The sequence below is a fragment of the Protopterus annectens genome, chromosome 1.part0, assembly GCF_019279795.1.
Source record: "Protopterus annectens isolate FY-2018-M chromosome 1.part0, PAN1.0, whole genome shotgun sequence".
Classification (NCBI taxonomy): domain Eukaryota; kingdom Metazoa; phylum Chordata; order Ceratodontiformes; family Protopteridae; genus Protopterus; species Protopterus annectens.
Genome location: NC_056725.1, coordinates 1,734,685,789 through 1,734,709,647, shown reverse-complemented (window position 1 = coordinate 1,734,709,647; position 23,859 = coordinate 1,734,685,789). Strand labels below are relative to the sequence as shown.

The following is a 23,859-nucleotide window of genomic DNA, read 5'->3' as shown; positions in this document are numbered from 1 at the left end:
AATGTGATAGGGTTTGAAGAACTGTGCAAGAGGGTTTGAAGAATTGTGCAAGTAATGTGTTTATGGATTTACAACTGTGCAAGTGAATATAATGTGTTTCCTCTCTCTCTCTCTCTCTCTCTGACTTTTGACTCCCCCATAAGTCCTGCACACATGCTCCCACTCTCTCTCTGACTTTTGACTCCCCCCACACACACACTCCCTCCCAATCTTTAGCGCCCCCCCCCCCCCCCCAACTATACCCCTCCACATTTTTTTCCCAGCCATTCAGGGGTGATACCATCCAAACCAGCCTGGTACCATCTGCACTGACAGTCTTCTGGGGACACTGTTATTCATAGCCTTTGTCATGGGCGGCCCCCTAACAGCCCCCTCAAGTCCACACGCATTCCTCCCACTCCCCATCGGCATACCCACACACATTTCTCTACACACACACGCATAGTAGGACTCTCTACTGACTCCTCACCTTCCTCCCTCGTTCCTTCTTTACTTTTTGGAGACAAAAACTCATAAGTTTACGTGTTTATATTAGAATCATCACAGCATGACTGTCATCTTTTTTTTTTTTTTTTTTTTTTTTTTTTTTTTTTTTTTTTTTTTTTTTTTTTTTTTTTTTTTTCCTTTTTGCACTTTTGCACCTTTTTTTTTTTTTTTTTTTTTGCTTTCCCTTTTTGATCCCTTTTATCCCTTATCCTTTTTTTTTTTAGTATGCGCACCACAAGGCTATTACTGTCTGACCAATTTGCTATGTAACTGCAATTGTAATGTTAATGAAATGCACACAGCACCACTTGTTCACACACTTTTTTCTATTGGAAAGGAACTGTTGTTAATTTAAATGGCCTGCTAGAACTAATCTGTATAAAGGAAGTGAAAATGGTTCCTCATACTTATGCAACCTGTCTTTCTCTAGAAGTCATGATAATAAATTAGATGAAAGCGCTTAAGTTCTACAAGAGTTGTTGGTGTTATTTACTATTTTATTGAATGCTTTTATTGTCGTTCATTTCTTAGTTAAAATTTCTTCTCTTCGTTCAATTTTTGAGTGCGGTTAATTTTAGTTATAAGTCTTAACTCCAGCGTGACAGTATGGCAGGAAACATAGCACCCAACTCAGGCTCTAGTAGCCAACTGAAGACAGAAGCAACCAGGAGCAGTACACCAATTGATCCAACAACAGTTCTTACAAAATTATTGGAAGGAATTCGTTTGGTGCAGGATCTCTTCCAGGACCTAAACAGCAGACCTTTATCACCTACAAATGAAAGGATCACCAGGGACCGCACTGAACCCCCGGACCACTCTGGACCCAGGGCCACAATTAACAACACAACTGGGACAGAAATAAGGACCACACAGGCTCTTGACCTGATACTCCGCACGCGGAAATTAATCCCCTTCCGTTGCCGGTCCAGAATACAACAGCACAACTGGAGTACAGTCAAAACAGAGGGTCTCACAGAGCCAGATCTCTAATTACCAGATTCGAGACTGATTAAAACCTACAAAACCTGGAGCATGACAACTTCTATCTGGAAAGGTGTTTAGAACTGGATATAGTCCCACAGGGTCTCAGGTGTAACAAATTTCCTAACAGGACTACTCCAAACTCTCAGCTTCACAAAGAACTGGTCAAAATATATAATGACTCTGGGCTAGCAGCTATCAAAGCACTCATCCAAAGTAATACTGAGAGTATGGCCACCTACAAGTCTCAAATAGATGATCTGCAAACACACATCCTGCAGGATCCCACATTTATTGACTTGGAAATGTGGGACAATGTACCATACAAAATTACTAGACATGTGGTGGCACTGATTGAGCCAAGAAAGGCAAATTGCTTAGGGACATTAAACAATATGAGGAAGGAAAAGCATACCCCGACAGGGCCCACCGCTCCTTACACACACGGAGAAGGCCAGACAGATATCCCACAAACAATCCGTTGTCCACAACTGAACTAAGGCCTACGACAGAATTACAAGAACCCACAAATGGACCCAATACACCAGAGGTGGATAGACTCCTCATCACATCCAGCCCACTAGCAGGGAGTAGTTCCCAGATGATGGTACATACTCCTGCTAGGGGCAATACACCAAGACCAGAAATGCCTCTCCAGAATCAGCCGACACAGAGATCCAGACACCAGTGAACGTGGCCACCATGACAACAACGAGGACAACAACAATACAAACTTGGGACACTGGGACAGTGCGATCAATCAAGAAAGGGTTTATCAGACCCCACAAATCAACGACCAGTCTTCCAACAACAGCACAAGTAGCAACAACAATGTTTTTATCTTCAGCAGGACTCAACCCAGAACACAGACTTATATACAGGTTCAGAACCTGGGGGTAATGTAAGAGCTGGAAACACCAACAAACAACATTGAGGAAGGGGGGGGAACAACAATCACAGGGGAAGAAGAAGGAGGAACGGATACAGTACTAGTATTACTGGGGTGGACCACCCTGATCACCCTCCCCATTCACTGATACCAGCACCTGATAGCACTGACTCAGGGTCTCCAGCAGGGGGGGTGATATCTTTAACCTCACCACACGATTTCCTCGAAAAGCCATCATAAAGGTACTGAGAAAGGCTTTTCTTTCATCCCCGAGAGAGCCAACACGGCGATGATGTTCTCCTGGACCTCAAGTGCCTGAGAAAAAGTTAACTAAAAAAATTATATACACAATATGAAGAGGAAGAAGAAGAGGAAAGCTCGGGAAGATAACAACAGACCCCTTACCATGAAGAGCCTGTACCTCCTGCACTCTCAACACACTGAGCCTCTTTGCAGGGATATCAGGAAACTCCTTTCTGATAAGCCCTCAGCAAAGTGGCACAACCTGAACAGGGAAGAAAGACAGGCTTGGAAGGAACTGAGTCAGGACAAATCCCTACGGATCATGAAGGCTGACAAGGGATCCGGGATAGTAGTGATGGAGCAGGAGAGATATATCCAAACACTTGAAGCATCCCTCATGAATAACCAGTTCTACAGAAAGGTCAACATCAACCAGGTACAACAGAACTTTAAAAAAATTGACAACCTACTGTTGGAACTGTACCTCAGGGATGAGATCTCTCAAGACGAAAAAGACTTCATGCAGGTCATGACACCCAGCCTTGGAAAATTTTTCGGAATCCCCAAGGTTCACAAGAACCCTGAAAATCCACCTTTCTGCCATGTGGTATCGAACCGAAGGACAAAAACAGAAAAGATTTCACAATACGTGGACCACATCCTTAACCCCATTGTACAGAATGGCAAATACTACATCAAGGACTCCTGGGCTTTTCTAAATGACATCTTCAAACTAACGCTGGATGGAGGGGAATATTTACTGGTCACCCTAGATGTAGAAGCACTCTACACAAACATCCCCCACGCCAAAGGACTGACCCTCACCAGACAGTACCTGAACAGGCACTCCAACCTAAGCGGGACTAAGATTAATACTGTATGCAGGTTAACAGAAGCAGTATTAAGAAAGAACTACTTTCAATTCAGCGGGAAGATTTACCACCAACAGAATAGCCATGGGGTCCAAAATGGCCCCAGCAGATGCAAACTTAGTCCTCAGTGCCTGGGAAATGGATAAGGTTGAATCACTACCGGGTTCAACAACACCATAATGTACAGGCGTTATATTGATGGTCTTTTTTTGTCTGGAAGGGGACAGACTTTCTCTGAGCAATTTTCTGAAACCCTTTTCCAGAGTCTGGACTTCCCTGACCCTCACGGGGGGGACATATCGAACCACCACTCAATTCCTGGATATCCACCTCACTATACCCCGAAAAATGGGACAGTGACTCTCACATCTATACATAAGGCCACTTTCCGAATAACTATCTAGAGTTCAGCAGCCAGCATCCCCATTTCATGAAAAGAATATTGTAAAAGGACAATTCATCCGGTTATCCAGACTCATTTTAAGGGACTAGGTTTTCATCAAGGAAGGTTTTACCTCAGAAACTTGTTCCTAGAAAGAAAATACCCAGAGTATCTAGTGGACAACCTGTTCCAAGAGATCATACAGCACAGACACTCCAGGTACCCACCAATCCTGGAAAAGGGATTCACAGCAAGGGCACAGAACGGGCCAACAAAAGGACTGGGTGTCAAGTTTCCCCTTCCAATTTCCACCGATATGTTTGGAATTAGAGGGTCCTCACCAACAATTGGGACATCTTGGGAGGAGAAAAAGGTCTGACAAAGTTACTTGGGACATCCCCAAACTTCTGTTTCAAACGAACCTCTTCTTTTGGTGGTGGTGTTCGAGGAGGAATAAAGCCCATCCCTGAGCGCGTGATCGACAGAACCTGGAATGTCTGGCGGCAAGTGTGTTGTGTGTTTGCCATACACGAGAAAAAAAAACCGTCACCTTCCCTGACTACAACAGAACTGTCGGTCTACATGACCACTATGACTGCAACACAAAAATGTAGTCTACTGTGCTTCTGCTAACACTGTGGGAATTTCTATATGGCAAAGCGAACAGGAAGCTGAGTAGCGTATTAAAGAACACACTGCAGCAATACACAAACAGGACAGTTTGAATGCCTTGGCTAAACACAGTACTATTTGCCCAAACTTCACAGGATTCAAATTCACAGTGCTGGAAAAATAACAGAATTTGTAGGGGACATGGACACATTCCTGCAAGTCCGGGAATTAAAATGGCAGATAGAACTGAGAGCTGATGTCTATCCAGGTCTCAACGAGACACTGAACATTAAATGTGCACTTAAATGGTATAGAGATTGAAATGTGATAGGGTTTGAAGAACTGTGCAAGAGGGTTTGAAGAATTGTGCAAGTAGATTTAATGTGTTTATGGATTTACAACTGTGCAAGTGAATATAATGCTCTCTCTCTCTCTCTCTGACTTTTGACTCCCCATACCCCCTGCACACATGCTCCCTCTCTCTCTGACTTTGACTCCCCATACCCCTACACACATGCTCCCAATCACCCCCCCCCGCCCCCCCCCCCCCAACTATACCCCCCGGTCTCACATTTTCACGCAGCCATTCAAGGGTGATACCATCCAAACCAGCCCACGGGTGGTACCATCTGCACTGACAGTCTTCTGGGGACACTGTTATTCATAGGCTCCTTGTCATGGGCGGCCCCTGACAGCCCTCAAGTCCACACCGCATTCCTCCCACTCCCCATCAGGTGGCATACCCACACATTTCTCTACACACACACAGATGCCAAAGCATAGTAGGACTCTCTACCTGACTCCTCCACCTTCCTTCCTCCTCTCTTTTTTACTTTTGGAGGCAAACACTCATAAGTTACGTGTTTATATTAGAATCATCACAGCATGACTGTCATCTTTCCCCTGGTGCCCCCAACCTTTTTTTTTTTTTCCCTTTTTGCACACAGTCCCCCTTTTTTGCATACAATCCCTTTTTTTGCACACAATCCCTCTTTGCACACAATCCCTTTTTGCACACAATCCCTTTTTGCACTATCCTTTTTAGTATGCACACGGCACCACAAGGCTATTACTGTCTGACCAATTTGCCTTATGTAACTGCAATTGTAATGTTAATGAAAATGCACACAGCACCCTGCTTGTTCACACTTTTCTATTGGAAAGGAACTGTTGTTAATTTAAATGGCCTGCTAGAACTAATCTGTATAAAGGAAGTGAAAATGGTTGCTCATACTTATGAAACATGTCTTTCTGAAGAAGTCTTGATAATAAATAAGACGAAAGCGCTAAAGTTCTACAAGAGTTGCTGGTGTTATTTACTATTTTATTGAATGCTTTTATTGTCACAAAGTTCATTTCTTAGTTAAAATTTCTTCTCTTCGCTCAATTTTTTTGAGTGCGGTTAATTATATACATATATATATATATATATAGGGTTGCCACCTTTTCAAATGGCCAAAGTGGGACATTTTTGGTACAAACATCAGATTTTACAGGCCGACACATACCCAAGGTCAGTACAAAGGATAGAACTTAACTTTTTTGCCTAAATATAAGCTTATTCTTGTAACATTTTAATTGCTTATTCTGTTTCTTATAACATTTAGGTATTTTAGATACAGAATAACTGTTTTATACAACTATAACATAAAATATAGGAAATAATTTTGTCCTAAAATCTCAGGACATTTGCCATTTTTACAATTTTTTGTCAGGACACAACTGCCCAAAGAGGGACTGTCCCTCGCAAAGTGGGACAGGTGGTAACCCTATATATATATATATATGACAATTATGTTGAATGAAATATCACCTCTCAACCAGATATATTCTGATATGTACTTCATTCATCACCCTCAATATAAGTCATATACACCACCAAAATGGAAAGGGAGTATAATGCAATATAGCAGACTGTGACAGCAAAATACTTATATAACCCAATATTCAGCATCTATGTGTTATCTGTGTATTATGGCCATGTTTTAATTTCCCTGTGACATTTTTTCTTAAAACATATAGATACTGTTACTTGGACTGTACAAAATTTACCAAGACTGCCATTTAATTCTTAAGTAGCTAAATGCAGCTCAATACTGAAATTATCTCAACCATATTAATATGATCAGTAGAGGGAGTTTTGGTAGAGCTATCTTTCCAATGGCAGACAAGGTCTCCATTCCGGAGAAATTGCATATACAAGATTTTTATTTCTAATGTAATATCTACTCTAAGATGTGTACTGCATTCCTCACACTAAAAGGAAGTAATATACCAATCTCATAATGGAAACAGAGTATAATGCTACTTGTCAGAAGAAAAGCTTGCAAAACCTTGCATTTGGTGCTTGTATACAACTGGCCATATCACAATCATCCTTTGAAAATTGTTAGCAAAAAGACTGAGAATTACAGTTATACATTCAGGTGTAAAACACACCAGAGACTGCCATTCCACCCTTAAGAACATAGACATAGCTCATTAATTAATCTAACTCAGCCATACTGGTATGGTTAGTACAAGCTGTTTTAATGCTGGCATATTTTCAGTGAATGAAAATGTAATTATTATCAAGAAAGATATATGATTTTTGCATCTGAAGTAATGTAAACCCAATACAGATATAATCTGAAAATGTATTACATTCCCTGTCCTGAAAAGTTCTGGAAAGAACTGAAACACCTGTAAATCTTAATTCATTGCATATATGTAACAGATCCAGTAAAGGCAGTACCTTAATTTCTCTTTGACACTTTTTCTTAAAACATTTAGATAATGTTACTTGGTCTCTACAGGACTGACATTTAGTTCTTGGGTAAGCAAATGCAACTCAATGCTGGAATTGCCCCCAAGCATGTTAATGTGATTAGTGGACAGAACTTTGGTAGACCTCACTCTACCTACTTTAAATAGGTTGGTGCATGTGCAAAAATGGTGGCATATGGTAGTCTAGCATGCTATTACTTCTACTGATAGCTACTTTTTTACTTATATTCTGAGTTTCAAGACTACTGTATAAGGGATGACACATGATAGTGGACTTGCTTATCTAGACTTTAGTCATCTGAGTTATTTCAGTTGTTCTGGACAGTGCTTTGAGATTGCATTGTTTTTACTCTGCCTTATTCAGCAAATGGAACATTTCCTCCCACGTTACAAAGACATACATCTAGAAAATTTCTCCCCAGGCCTCTGCTGAAAATTGGCTTTGTTCCAAGTCAGACTTTCCCAGTAAACAAATGTTAAATAAATAAAAAATAAAAATTGAGAGTATTAAGAGAAATGGATAGTGTTATTGTTTTTTTCCCTGGATATTTGCTGAGAGAACTGCAGACACAGCTGGAGAGAATCACTGTTTTCTTCCCTTTTTCATATTGTTGAAGACTGTTACTGCTTTCCCAGAAGTTTGTTGAGTGAACTGCTTGGAATTCAGATTATTTCAGGGTGTTTTATACACTGAGGCATCAGAGATTTGAAAGACTTTAATACCATTATTTAGCAATTGTGGATGTTACTGATGGCAACAACCTGTTGAGACTTTGTTGTTACCTTAGCTGTAACCAGTGTTTTAAATTCTTTGCACAGTTTGCTTATTTGCAACATAGTTAAAAGGCAATGTTTTCCCTCATGCAGTAGTTTATTATGTAATAATTTGTGACAAGCTTTCATCCTTTTATTTTTCTCAACTATGTAGTATTAATATTTATGTGGACAGTTCATGCTTTCATCTTTTTACTTTTTTGCAGATTTGTTGGATTATGGGTTATGCAGACCTCTTTAAGTTAATACTAATTTTAAGTTAAAACTTGACAAGATTTTTAGGTCAGTGTTTTACGGACTGTGAGATATGTTGCTAAGTCAGTAAAAGTGAATGTGCTTTGACTGATTTCTGTTTCACTGAGTTTTTCTTTTATTTTGTTGTACTGCTTTACTTAAAATATTTGTAATTTACTAGCATTTTTGTTTTTGTAATATGAACTCTATTTTATTGGGATATTCCCATACATTTACTCTTTGCTTCTTCTTTTTGTAGAGAACTTAGAGCTCACACTTTACAATAAAGTTGAAGCCAAAGTACTTCTGGTGCAATATAGATGGGGCAATACAAGTGGTCTATTACTTTAAATTACTTTTTATCATGTGTGGTTAGATAACCACATTTGCTCTAATGATATTCTTCAGTACATTTTACCAGTAATCTCTCTGGTAATAAGGAAAGTTTATGATGTTTTTGATCAAAGGTATAAGTTTTCTTACAGATGTATAAGTAATATTGCAGTTTACTCATTTTCATTACAGTGGGCTGGAGTGTGTGAGCTGATGGTGCATTATTAGTATATTTTTTCATTTTTCTACTGTAGTGCAACTGTGGAATTGTTATATATAAGTTGGAGGAGGTGCAGGGGGCATGCTGTCTGCAAAAAATATATATTTTTCTATTATTTTATTGGTTTTTTTTATTTTTATTTTTTAGTTGTGCTGGGTTAGATGAATTGGTCATTCTGTGCATACTGCTTATTCCAAACTCCCAAGGCTTTTGACACTATCCTCATAATAGTATTATTGAAAAATTAGATAAGTTTAATGTAAATCCATACACTGTCTGCTGAATTTCAAACTAACAGTTTCCAAGTTGTAAAAATTGCTGGTTCCCTCACCAAATACACAGGGATCAGTTATGGGCTCTCTCTCCTTTTTAGCATATATTTTTCAGATATCCAACTCAATACCCTAGAAGTATGGTTGACCAAAATTGTTGATGACTGCAAACTGTGCACTGTTATCTGCTCATCCACTGATGGAAAACAGCTCCAGCAAGGGCTGGAATATGCACATACATGGTGTATTAAAAGTACAACATAGCAGTGTTTGGCAAAAAGGTTGCGCCCACCTCATGTGTTATAAGTGGCACTTCTGGTCATATAGAATAGTTTTAAGAGATCTAGGTACTTATGTGGATAACTCCCTCTCTCTCATTCAATCATCATGTTTACACCACAGTTAGGAAATCCTTCCGTCTGATCCAGTTAATTTCTAAGGGAATATCTTCAAGATCCAAAGAGGTCATCTTACCACTGTACTTTTCCCTTATCAGACCCATCACTGAATACAATGTCCATTTTGGTATGTACAAATCCAAGTTCAACTTAAAAGGCCCACACACTTCTAACCAAAAAAAATTTAAAGGACTTAAACCCTTCGACTACCTTGATAGTTCAGCATGATTCCCCTTATACTTAGTAGCCTGCAGTTGCTGAGAATTGAAATGTATCTCACTTTATGACCCATGAAAGACCCAGACCTATCTGACCTCCTGTTTCTTCATAACAACCACTGACTCCACAAACACCTACACTATGGGCCTAAATCTACTCCAATAAATAAGCAAGACTCACTGGAGAATTTGGTTCCTACCTCAATGTATTCCTACCCTTTGGAAGATGTTACTACTACAGGTCAAACTAAGTACTTCTTTGACTACCTTTAAGGCTAGTCTTGATTAATAGATGGGTAGACACAAATTTACACCAGGATTATCATGTACAGCCCTGTTCAGTTTGGGCACAGAATGCTATTAAGTGCTTGAAATGGTGGTAATAACTTGAATGTATATGGCTAGCCATCTTATAGTCCCCTCTGATCACTTATCTACTATGTTCCCATCCCATGTTCCTAACCATGTTTAGACCAGTGTTTAGATATTTTGTCTTTTACATCAAATTACATACACACACACACACACACACACACACACACACACACACACACACACACACACACACACGTATATGTGTGTGTATATATATATATATATATATATATATATATATATATATATATATATAGATATATATATATATATATATATATATGTGTGTGTGTGTGTGTGTGTGTGCGTGCGTGTGTGTGTGTAGATATAGATATATATATATATATATATATATATATATATATATTCTCCCCACAGGACTAAGTCTGATAGCTCTTCTACCTGCACTTAATTGTCTCATTCATTATGCAGCAAGAGCTGGGGACTCCCCAGGTGAAGTAAGAGCCCTACAGCCCATTTGTTCCTGCCCCAGAATTCTGCATCAGCTCAGCCATTCTACAGCAACAATCAGGTGGTAGGAATAAGGTCGTCTTCTCCAGTGGATCACCCCCTCCCAAGAGGTGGCTTTTCCAAGATCTGCTATAACTGCCCCCTGAAGGGAAGCACGTCTCAACTTGTTGAATTCCTCTTGGCTCATCTGCCAACCATTTTCTTCTCTCCTAGCTTAACTCTATTGGTCCTTTTCCTCCAATCAAGTCACGCCCTCTATCAGACAATCCAGGTTCATATATTAATGACAGGTTAATCCTTGGCATATTCTCTATTCTCTTTAGATCTGTTCCCCTCCCTCAGCCTTCAGGATTGATACCCTTAAATTCTGAAATGACTGAATATAAGCAGTGCCTTTTGTATGTACAAAACAGATTTGATGAAGTCCTCCACATACAGTGAGAGCCCTCAACACTTGGGAATAAAAATAAGTTTCTTTTCTACAGGAAGAACTGCCTTCATGTGTGATCTTTGGATTTACTGAAATGAACTTTGATACTAGCATGCATGAAATACGAAATTCTTATTTAAAAGTTAAGAAATACTTGGGATTGCCAAAGTTGTACCTTTAAGTGTTTTTTTTCTGACTCAGAGGTTTGATGTTTCAAGTTCACAACTAGAAATCCAGGACACCTGGACAACTAGTTCCTTTATTTAGTTTAATAACATAAAGAAAGAGGTGGATCCACAGGCAAACAGACAGAAAGGGCTGACAAAGGAGTTTTTATAGAAGAATATGCCAGTCCACAGTTGAGCAGCTCACACAACCATGTAAGAAATTTCCTTTCCTTTCCTTTCCTGTCCTGTCTTATGACATCAAACTGAAAACCTTTTTCTACATGGAAATGTAATATTTTCTTGTGGAAGGCTTGTTAGCCTCCTATAAAACCAGTACCAAAAGCCTATCATTCATGTAGTCAGTTTTAGAGTTTGCAAATTTGAATGAATGACAGAGGCCTTTACTTGTGTAAGTCAATCCTATGCAGCAGCTTGTGGCAACTGCCCTCAGCTAGATGGAAGGGAAGAGAGAACCACATTTGTTTGGGCCAAAAGAGGGTTACCAACACATCTTTGGATTTGTCTTTCTTGATTTTCAGAAGTACGTTTGGAATATGGGGAAAGGAGTAAATGCATAAAGTAATTTCCCTTTCCAAGAGATGTCCATTCTCCATTCTCCGTTGCTTCTAAGGACAGGTGTGTTGGGTATCAATCTCTCATGCTTTCATAGCTAACTTGAAGCGATTATAGGATTTTGTTACTCTTTCTTTGCAGATGTACCACACGGTTATGGTGCTGTCTATAATGACTGAAAGGATACCTGGAGACAATTGGTGATGAAGAGATTGAAGGTCTAGGATCAGGACTTTCAATGATTTGCTCTTGTCCTGTTGGACTTCTGAGCTCATAAATCATGGTTCCCAGGCTAGGTCTGAAGTATTTGTGGAGACGTCCTGATGGGAAGAGGGAACCAGAAAAGACACTCCTCATTTGTATGATATCTGGTTGATCCGCCAAAGAATTTTTTTCTTCAGGTAGGGCAAGATAGGCACTGGGAAGTTGGGAGGGTGAGAGTGTTTTTCCAGACAGACCTGATATAGTACTGAATCTGCTTCATGAGGAGAAGTAATATGGACATGGGAAAGAAAAAGAGATTTAATATGGTGTAATATTTATGCAAATGAGAAAGCAAAACTAATCAATAAAAAAGAGCAGCACCAAAGATATCTAAAGAGAAATATGGCAAATGAATCTGGACATGAAAAACTTTACAATTCAAAAAATAAGAAGACAAACAGGAAAAGCAGAAAAGAAGATCAGTAATGAAGAAGTTAAAGAAATAGAAACTGAGGTCATGGAGTATCTGCAAAGTGAAGGATTTAGTGCAGAAAAATCTAAATCAGAAAATACCACAGCAGGATAGAGCAATGGACATCCAAATTAAGGAGAAACCAGTGGAATGGGAAAAAACAGGTCAATGCCATATGAAGATATTTTGAAGCCGTTCACAGGAAACAAGTATAAACGTTTACATGAAGCTGGACACCAAGGAAAGGAACAGAAAACTGTGGCAAATCTGACCAGCGTTGAGGAGTGATAGGCCAGTGAGTTCCCATATTTTTATTTAAAGTACAAATTTTAATAAAAACAGTTACAACAAGCATATTATATGCACATCATAAAAAAATGAGAGTAAAAAACAATATATATATATATATATATATATATTTTTATAGGAAAATTATATGCAAATTGAGAGTGAATATATAAGGGGGTTAAGTTTTTATGATGATAGGATTTGTCTGATGGCATAGAGTGATTAGTCAGGATTAATGCAGGGGGGAGGTTGATGAGGGGAGAGGTGAAAAAGGATTATTTTTTGAAGAGAGAGAGGTAGGGTAGTCATGATGAAAAGAGGTCTTGGAGTTCAATGTTTTCCAACAGTGTTGGAAAAGAGGGGATCCTTTGTTGTTTGATTTATCAATATTTACATTCAACAGGTGAGTGTTAGAGGGAATCACCATTTTTAAGTTAGGGGGATATGGATCAGGAGATTTAGTTTTTGTTGTTTGAGTAGTCAATTTGTTTGCAATTAGATATTGATAGATTAATTGATATAGTCTTGAGTTGGGAAAGATAAGCCATTTTATGGGTAATAGTTTGGAAATTTGTCAGGTTGATTGAAATTTGATGGGCATGTAATGAAATTTTGCTTTTAATGAAATGCAAGATTTTGAGACTATTTTTTGTAAAGTTTGGTTGGGATACAATGGGGAGTTATATTGTGTTAGATCTGTTTGTAAGCAATAGTAATAGGGAGGAGGAAGGTTTTTAAAGGGAGAGTAAGGTAGAGAGAGGAGAGAGGAGATTTTTATTGAGATAAGGTGGGTAGGGGTGTAATTAAGTTAGGAGTTTATTGGGAAGGAGTGTTTAGGTAGAAGTAGTTAATAGTTTAGTGTTAGTATTTGTTATTTTATATTTGTTATTGTATAGTCTATAAGGTTCTTATCTATGGAGGGTTATAATTTGGAGGGTGTAGGGAAAGTCTATTTTGGTGTGGAGATTTTTATTCTAAAGGAGGAGGAAATATATTTAGGAGATGTGTAGGAGGGTGAGTTTGGGAAATGGGTGGTTGTGGGAGAGTGTGAAGACAGCATTATTGAGGAAGGAAATTTATGCATATGGAATGGTGTAAGTTAGAGTACTGTTGTGGAAAGGCAAATAGTGGAATCATCATATTATTGGGATATGAAAACGTAGAACAGGCGGCTGTAAAGTCGTGATAAACAAAAGAAAAGAAAGGACCTAATGGGGACCCCTAGGAGAACCTTAGAGGTACAATGGTAACAGGAAGAGTTGGTAGTAAAGAGTGATGTAGGAATGCTTGGTGTCGGTGGATTAAACAGGATTTTGGGGGTGGTGTGTAGTGACCATAGAGGTGAGGAAAGTGTGTTGTGGTTTTGATGATTATTTGCTGGTTGTGGTAAAGGAGGAAGAGCTGATGGTGTAGTGTGAGGTGGAGAGGAGGGCAGTGTAGTAGGTATTGAAAGGTGTGGGTGTACTGAGGGTATGTCTGGTGTAGGAACTTGTATTGGGGTTGGTCCAGAAAGTTGCTTAAGAGGAGATGCTTTAGCAATTTTTTTTAGATTCAGAGTAGGGTGAGTACATTTCCCACGATTTTTGTTTGAGGAGAGAGTAGTTTGGGAAGGGCTTAGAAAGAGGATGATTTTAGATTTTGGGATTCTGTGGGATATGATGATATAGATAATTCAGTGGACAGTATGGCGTGATGGTTCTGTGATGAACTGTCTTGAAATTGTGGAAGAGAACTGAGTGAGTAAGGGGTGCCAGTTGAGGTGGAGTGTTTGCAGAGTGGGTCAGCAGAGGGGGTAGGGAATTTGTAAGGGAGGAATAGATAAGCTGAGGTGGCTTTAAGTGGAGATTGGATGTAACTGGCATGTCATTGAGTCTGATTGACTAATGTCTGTGTCATTGGCTTCAAGAAATAATTGTGTGTGCGTTGGCAATTTAGTTGTTGTGAATTTAGTGTGTTGGTGGTTGTTAGTTGGTCATTTATATTTTAATAGTATTTTTGTTAGTTTTGGAGTTAGAATTTTGAGTTTTTTGAGATTGTTTTTTTTTTTTTGTGTGGTTTTTTTTTCTTTTTAGTTGATTTTGTAGGTTTTGTTTTTTCTTATGGAATTTTGGTTTCTTTGTAGAGCAGGATTTGTTCCAGATCTTGTTTCTGAGTTGGTTTTCTTTTTTGTCTTGCCAGATTCATGGGGCAGATTTTTTTTTTCTTATTGAGTCTTTGTTGAGAGGTATTGGTTTTATATAGTTTTTTATCTTGGGCTAAGATAGTGGGGAGTAGGAGGGTATTTAGCGTTAAATGATCTACAAGGGTTAAAATTATCTACAGTTTCAAATTCAGGTTCTTTAAGGGTGATGAGTTATTTTCAGTTTAAGTGGGTAAGGGTTTTTTTTTGGGCCTGGAGTTTGTTAGAAGAGTGTTGGGTAGAAGTTGTAGTTGGTCTTTTTAGTTTGTTATAATGGTGATATCTTATTGGTTCAAGGGATGATTAGGATTATAGGATTATGGGGTTGATTGTTTATAGTATGTGGGGCTGATGAGTGGTTTATTGTTTGCTGATTTTATTAATGTGGTTGGTGTTATTTTGTTGGGTAAACCCATAAAAGTTAATGGTGCTGCACAGTAGTTGTTTGTATTTCTTAGCTTGTTGTTCAGTTTTGGAGTGCCTAAGATGAATGTTTCTGGTGGAATTGTTATTTCTAGGGGGATATTATTCATTATATATGGTGATATTTGACTGAGTTGGGTTTCAAGAGTCATATGATAGTTTGACTGAGTTAGATTTTGAGTGGGATTTTTGGAAAGTTTGGGTTTAAAGTGGGCTAGGATTAGAGAAAGGGATTATTTGAGGCCTTTTTTTTCCGCTCTGTCTAGGATAGGATCCTTTCTCCACGCCCTGTTTGATTGGGATAGTGTCTTTTGTAGAATTGGCTAGTCAGGAGGGCAGTTAGAGTAGATTATGTAAAGTGGTGCTTAGGCAAGAGAGTGGTGTTTTGTTATTTGTAGTAGTTGTTCTAGTTGTGTATGTTGTTGTAGTGAGTTGTGTTTAGGAGTTATGTATAGGTGAGTTGTGTTTATTTTAGAGATTTATTTTGATTATTTAGTGTATTTGGGACTTGATTGGAGTTTGGATAAATATCTCCATAGTTTGGGGGACAGGACAGGGTGAAGGAAGAAAGGTTAGGAATTTTGAGAAGAAGTAGAATAAATTTTTTGGATTTGGTATATTTATTTTGTTTGGGATTTTGTTTGAGATATTTTAAGTGGGTAATTCTATATGGTATTTAGTGAAAAGGTGAGGTAATGTGTTGAAGGTAGAGCTGCAGTAGTGGTTTTAGTTATGGGGGAAGGGAGCTAGTAGAGGGTGTTTAGAGGGGAGGTAAAAAGAAGTAGAATAAGAGGGTTTGGAGAAAGGTAAGAAGAAAGTAGTAAATTTAAAGTTGTGGATATTATGGGAGTAAGGTATGTGTTATGTATATGGTGGGTTATGTAATTGCGTTGTTGTATTGTTATGATGAGATCGTTGTATAAAGGAGTGTGAAAAAGGAAGAGGATAAGGTGAAGGAAGGAAGAAGAGGGGAAGAGGTGAGTGGATGAGGTTACTATTGTGGGTGTGGAGTGATGATTGGATGTGAAAAAAATAACTGTTTGAGGGGAAAAAAAGGGGAGGAAAAAGGGGTTGGTGGATGATTTAATTGAGGGTTGATTTGGGGTGAGAGGAGTAGGGTGTTTGGAAAGTGCTTGGAGGAGGAGAGGAAAAAAGAGTAGTATTCTTCTATTGGCAGAAAATTGGCAGGGGTGAGGGTTGGGAGGGTGTGTTTGTGTGAGTGGGTGGGGGTGGGAATTGGGTGGGTGGTAGGGGTATGGTGAGAGGTAGAGGGGAGGTGAGTGACCGGAGAAAATAGACTGAATGGAGAAGATCAGCAATCATAGACAATTCAGCAGTAGACAATCAGAGACAAGGAGTAGAAATAGTAGAGTAAGGCAGTAGGCAAGTAGATGAGTGGAAAGGTGGGAGATGGAGAGTAGATCTAGGGAGAGAAGGAGTAGGAAGAGGAGATAAGTGAAAAGGTGAGGGTGAGAAATTATAGGAACTGCAAGAGAGCATATCAGTATATACAGTTTACAAAGGTGGTAAAGGGGAGATGGAGTAATAGAGATTAAAACATTGTAATATAGTGACTGCTAAATAACAGATAACATAGAATCAGTAGGCAGTCTAAGCAGCAGTAAGTCTTTTACAGGCATCAGCATTCAACAGTAGTACAAATAATACAGGTGGCATGCTATCAACATGAGATAGGAAGCTAGCTTGAGCTAATATGACAGAACAACAGATGACAAGATAAAATTGAAGAGAATTTGCCAGAGGAAGATGCTACAGAACTTTCTATAGATTGCCTATAGGAAATAGAGAACAAAATATGTGCCCTCAGTTTAGAAAAAAAAGAACTAAGAGAAGAGTTGCTTGATTTAGTAGAGATAGATACACATATTAAGGTCAAAGAAAGAAATAGACTGCAGAAGATCAATAAAACCCCAAAAGTTAGATGCTTGATAAAACAAATGAACACAGTAATTAGGACTAGAGATCCATGCGATATAACAGAAGTAAACAGGATATATTACTATGCAGTTAAATTAATAACAGATAAAATTCTACCACAAGAACACAGGGTAGTAAGGGAAAGGAAGGGGAGAAATTAAAATCCATCATGGAAGTATCAAATAGAGAAAACTATAAAGCAATTAAGACAAGAAGTGTCACTGTTTAAAGAGTATAGAAGAGGGAATAGATCAACAAAAATACTCATAAAAGCAATGTGCAGCATTATAATGGATCGGGATTTATCATGCACTATCGCAAATAATAAACTAAAACTATCAGCACAGGCAGAAGATATACTGATAAATATAAAGGAAAAGTACAAAATAAGCAATTTATTGATGACCCAAAAAAGTTTTATAGAGAATTGGAAAACAAGGTAAAGGGGATTGAAAACCACGAAAAAAAAGAAGAAATACATTTTGGAGAAGTATTTATGAAAATCCCGTGGAACATAACAAAGATGCTACATGGATAGAAGAAGTAAAAGAAAGAATAAGAAGTTTAAAGGTACAGGATATGAAATGGGATGAAGTAACAGCCAGAGAAATTGAAACAAAGTTAAGAAAAGCCTCTAATTGGAAAACCCTAGGCCCAGATGCAGTATCTAACTTCTGGTTAAAAGTATTAACATCTTCGCACAAAGATTTAGCCATGAGTAAGAACTACTTATATACACACCCCAAATAGATACCAGCCTGATTAACAAAAGGAAAAAGAATGCTCCTACTTAAGAGTGAACCTGCAAAGGACCCTAAAAATTATAGACCAACAATTTGCCTTTTGACGGTGTATAAACTATACACTAGAATTGATGCCGACAGAGTTTATAGTCATTTAGAAGAAAACTCAATTATGGCAATAGAAAAAAAGGGCAATAAAAGAAATTCATATGGAACAAAGGATCATTTGTTGACAAAGTCATAGTGGAGAACTGTAAAATGGGGAAGAATCTAAGTATGGCATGGATAGACTACAAAAAAGCATTTGACAGTATGCCATATTCATGGATAAAAGAGTGCTTAAAAATGTATAACATACCCCCTACACTGATCAATTACATTACACTGCCCATAAAACAGTGGGAAACCACTTTGCAATTAAGCCATGATAAAGGACAAATTATTATTCCAGGGATCAAATTCAAAGGGGGATATCCCAGGGTGACTCCCTGTCACTGCTGCTAATCTGTCTTGCCCTTAACTCATTAAGCTGTCTACTTACCAGATTAGGCCATGGCTACAATTTGGCTCCTAGAAAGCAGCAAAATGTAAAGACTTCTCATCTTCTCTTTTTCGATGATTTAAAAATGAATAGCTCATCAGATAAGGAACTGAAAGCACAACTGCAAGTAGTCAAAACTTTTTTCAGATGATATAAGAATGTCATTTGGTCTTGATAAATGTGCAAATGTAACCTTTAAAGCAGAAAAGCTGCAGCACCAAGAAAACATCAGTTTGGGAGAAGAATATGATATAAAAGAACTTGAGCAAGAGAGAGAGTGTATAAATATTTAGGAACTGATGAAGGATCAACAATAAAACATTAACAAATGTGAATAAAACTTAGTAAGGAATATTTTAGAAGACTTAAATTAATTCTGAAAACAGCACTGAGATCTAGGAACAAATTTCAAGCTATAAATCAATTTGCTCTTCCTGTCCCAACTTACAGTTTGGAGTGATTGACTGGCCCCAAAAGGTGTTGGATAGATTAGATAGGAAAACAGGAAGGATGCTTCATGCTCATCAAATGATTTATAAAAATCAGTGCATACCAAGATTATATATTCCCCATTCCGAAGGAGGTATGGGCCTCCTTTAAATTGCACATATAGGTCTGCAATCTTGGGACTGCACACCTATCTGCTGACCTCGCAAGATCCAAATGTAGTGAAAATGTTGAAATGTGAGGAGAATAAATCCAAGTTGACTCCCCTGCCTAGCCTAGCAGAAGCATATTGGTGACAAGCGGGAATGGAACTCAAACCAGAAGTAGATAAAAATCAGGCAGCAAATGAATGTGCCAAAAAACAAAAAGAATACAAGGTGATCAGATGAGAAGGAAAGGAATGTGGAAAATGCATAAATATAGTTGTAAGTATAGAAAACTTCTGGAAGAACCTCATGTTGATCAGGAATGAATGCAGGAATGGTTAAGGAGAGGTGAAGTCAAACCAAAAGATGAAAGGTTAATATTGGTGGCCCAAGATAGTGGACCACGTATACGTTGGTTTACAAAGTCCATTGAACATGTGGGAGAAACAGACAAATGTAGGTTTTGTAAAACAGAATTGGAAATAGTCTCATACCTTGTTACTGGTTGTGACACATTAATGGCAGGAGGACTGCATACTGAAAGGCATAGTAATGTGGCAAGACTGTTTCACTAGGGATTGTGCAAACATTATGGTATCGAAGTACCTAAAAAACACTGGAAACATGAGCCACAAAGCATCACAGAAAATGATGAAGTCTACATCACATGGGATTACCCATTACCAATAGTCTAAAAGACAGATGTGAGAAAACCAGATATAGTGGTTCATAAAAAGAAGACAAAAGTAACATTGACCATTGAAATCACTACACCCAGTGACTACAGTGTCTTGCATGCAGAGAGACACAAAGTCATAAAATATCAGGATTTGCAGGCAGGAATGACAGCAATGTGGAAGAAAGATACGGAGACAGTTCTAACAGTAGTAGGAGCAACAGATCTTATAGAAAAGAATTTACAATCATATTTAGATGTGTTACCAATACATGTAACTCCATATGAACTTCAGAAGGAGTCATTATTGGGCACAATGGGGGTGCTACAAAGGGCTCTTCTGGCTGACATCAAAGATTGAAACAATACTAATTTCATGAACTTTAATCATACTTTGACTTAGGAATGAGGTCCATTCCCATTGTGGTATCAGAAACCCAAAAGGCTTGGAGAAATTAAAAAAGGGAGTCTGGCAAAAGGTATCATGTGTATGGTTGAAGCCATGTATGCCAGGGCTCTCAATACCTCTCTTGCTGAAGTAATTTCTAAGGAAAAAAAGACTGGAAGTAAAAATATCAGAAACTACGTTTTGTCCTGAGGAGAGAATGCCATCATGCCATCAGTGTTTAGTCGGTATCCTAGGAATACTAGATTCTGTGGAGGCTGTAGGACATGTTTTTTAATTTAGGGTGAAACACAGGTGAGACAGTAGATCCATAGTGAAATTGCACGTTTCTCTTTTGAGGAGGCCTGGATGAGAAGATTGTCTAAATAAGGGCATATATGGATACCATGGAACCTGTAGAGTTATAAGACAGGGGTTAGACATTTTACAAATAATCATGGGACTGTGGAAAGAGCAAACGGCAAAGCTGAAACCTGAAAATGAAATAGCATAACACAAAATAATAACTCCCCATGATCTAAATGAATAGGTATGTGAAGATATGTGTTCCTTAGGCAGAGGGTAACCAGGAAGGCTTGAAGAAGGATCACAGGTAGAAGAGATCGGTGAGATGACATTTTGAATTTTGAAACTCTTAAAAAAAGGTGTTCAAGACTGGTAAATGCTCTCTTTTTCTAGGAACAAGGAATAGTCTTGAATAAAACCCTGTCATTTCTGAGAGTAAGACATAACTGTATAGTTTCCTGATAGTTCAAATCTAGTAAATAAGCAAAACCAAGTGTTTTTGGGTTGGGAGAACTTGAGGAATTCCCGAATGGGGAGGAGGAAGGTTCCAAATTAATTTGTACCCCTTTTGAATTATGCTGAGGACCCATTTGTCTGAAATTATCAGTGTCCAAAGCGGTAGGGACTAGGAAAGTTTATCTAAAAGAGTGGAGGGGGAGGCAGAGGTGAAGAGGAGAGGGACATAGAGAATGTGAATTATAAATGCAATGGCTTGTTAGCAAAGGATCCTTTATTTTTTTTCCTGACATTTCTTTCCAGATAACTTTTTTATATCTTTCTGTTGAGAGTTTTAGTCATTATGCAAAAAGGGTTCTGCCTTTGAGAGATATTTTCTCTGGAACGTTGGCGCAGGGGAGAGAAAAAGTTGTTAAAGGCTTGCATACTTTTTCCTCTTTCTTGCAAGTTTTCGAAAATTTCATCAGTAACTGAACCAGAAAAGACTATCCCTGTCTAAGGCAGCATCAAACAACTTAAGCCTTGACATCACCAGGCAAGGACTGCAAGCATAACCAAGAAAATCTTCATACTACAGATCCACTTTCTGCAGCCATAAAAGATGCAACGGCAGTCACACTTTATTCAAGGCATTTGCAACCTGAACAGCAGAGCTAAGTAAAGACAAAAATGGAGGATTTAATGTCTAACTTAGGAAAGTCTTAAATTAGTTTGTTCTTGTTATCAAAAATGGACAAAAGGTACCTGCTCTTATGGATTTGGTAGTTAATGGTATAGAATGGAAGTATGGCAGAATTGTAGACTTTCTTTTCATACCTGTCCCTGGCTCTAAGATCCTTATCACAGGGCAAGGCATTAGTAGAGGGTAAGAGTTTAGTTGCTTTAACAAACACAATAGAAATCATAGCCAAGGAGATGAGTTTTTTTATACAAATTCCTGATGGGTTGTGACCTTGTAAATCATATCTGAATTATTTGGGGTTGGTGGCTGTGACTCAAGAGGAAGAGAAGTAGACAAGAAAGTGAAAGGAAGGAGCCTCAGGCATGGGAGGGAGGGATCTATACTCAACAAGTCACAGTATTTCCTTTGCACATTAGTCTTGTCACTCACCCAGTGAAAATGTTGCATTAGCTTTAAAACAGTGCTCCCACAGGACAACTCCACTAAAGAGGAGGTAGGATAAAGGGTCTCTTCATCCTCTGACTAAAACTCTGAAGGAGAGTGAATTTTGAAGGATAAAGCCCATGATATCAAATTAGAATCTGAATCCTCTTCCTCTGAAGACCTATTCCTCTCCCTCTTCTTCTTCTAAAGAGAAGAAGAAGGAGGGGAAAGAAATTTAGGAGATTTGCAAAGAGATTAGTGTTTTGAATAACCTTTGAGAAAAATGATTCCACTCCTGCTGTAGATTAACAGTAGAAGAGGTACACTTAGTTTTCTGATTCCATTTTTCAGAAGAAACAGCAAAGATAATGTCAGGAACAGCAGACTCCTGGAATAACTTAATAAGTGTAGCAAGAATGTCCTCTTGCGAGAGGATCTGTGGAATGCCCTAAAGTCTCTCTCAAAAAAAAAAAAAAAAAAAAAAAAAAAATCAGCCGAGGCTGATTAATCACCCCTTGTGGCTTTGCTGGTCATCTGATCAGTTGAATGGGACATGCATTTCTTATTGGCCTCTGGAGGGCTCACCACAGAAACCAGGAGGTGTGAGGGCTCATCATACACTACAACAGAGACATCCAGGTCTGACTGGACAACAGAAATCTCAGAAGGTTTAGACTTCTTGAGTTTCTTTTGTGGATGCTGCGGATGTCTGAGAAAGGCATCTCAGAAGCCATCCTTCCTACTTCACCTAAATTCCTTACGTTTCTGGTTTTCTAAGTATATTTTTAGAGAAGTGAAACAACTCTTGACAGTGTTAGGGACAAAGAATTTACAAATGGACTGCTAGCTAAAGTTACGGTCAGGATCCATGAACTAACACTTAGAGTGGTTGTAAGGAAGTTTTCTACTGCAGTTACATTTACATCTCTTACCTGATATATAAATATCATCAAATTAGTAAAAAAAAATAAAAATCAGTGAATCAGTAAGGGTCCCTATTGGGAAGCATTACTTGCCCACTATGCTAGGAAACTGGCAAAGGCCATATGGCTTACAGATGGACTCGACAGATGTAGTCTTTCTTCTTGTTCTGAATGCAAGAAAGTTCCAAGGAAGTTCACACCCATATGTATCTTATGTGTCAGCACATATACTTGTACGTAGGTTATGAGTCAGAAATATGGCATGAGAGGATGGAGTTCAGGCTTTGGTCTACTGACCAAATATACAGTATCCTTTGCAGGGTACTTCTCAAGAGTGAGCAATACTGCAACAGTGATCAAGTGAAGGGCGTCCTCCTTTTTGCAAGAAATCAAGGAAGACATGTAAATTAACTGTTTAAAGTTAATTAGTTTCAGCACAATAGTTAAACATGTTCAACCAATTTTTATTATACAAATAAGTCAAAATGCCACTCTTACAAGAGACTGAAAAGTATACCACAGTTATTACAACTCATCAGTACTTCTTAACTGAAAATAACATATAAAAAAGCATATAGTTATAAAAGCATAACTTCTTTTAATATTCGGGGGTGTGAGTCCTAAGCAAAGACTGAGAAAGGAAAGCAAAAGTTAAAAGGAGATGCAAAGCACAGAGATATGTGTACTAAAATACACACACCCCCTTTTCAAGGCATCGTGGGAGGTATGTAAATTTTCCTGACAAAATTTAAATGTCTTAATACAGAAATATACAAATAAGTAAGTGAGACACAGACAATTACGGTTTTGAACAGGATAGTAAAAGAGCTGTTCATGATCTATTCTGTAAACAGGAGTCTGAAAAAGAATAAGTAGAAGATGGGCATGTTGGGGGTATAGAGTTAGTGATGACAGACAGAAACATAAT

At 38.4% G+C, this 23,859-nt stretch overlaps 1 protein-coding gene across 1 annotated transcript in view; it reads right to left on the bottom strand.

Annotated features, from left to right (window-relative positions):
* The window catches only part of UST (uronyl 2-sulfotransferase), a 2,042,870-nt gene that overhangs the window by 224,184 nt on the left and 1,794,827 nt on the right, over positions 1-23,859 (bottom strand). The window lies entirely within an intron of this gene.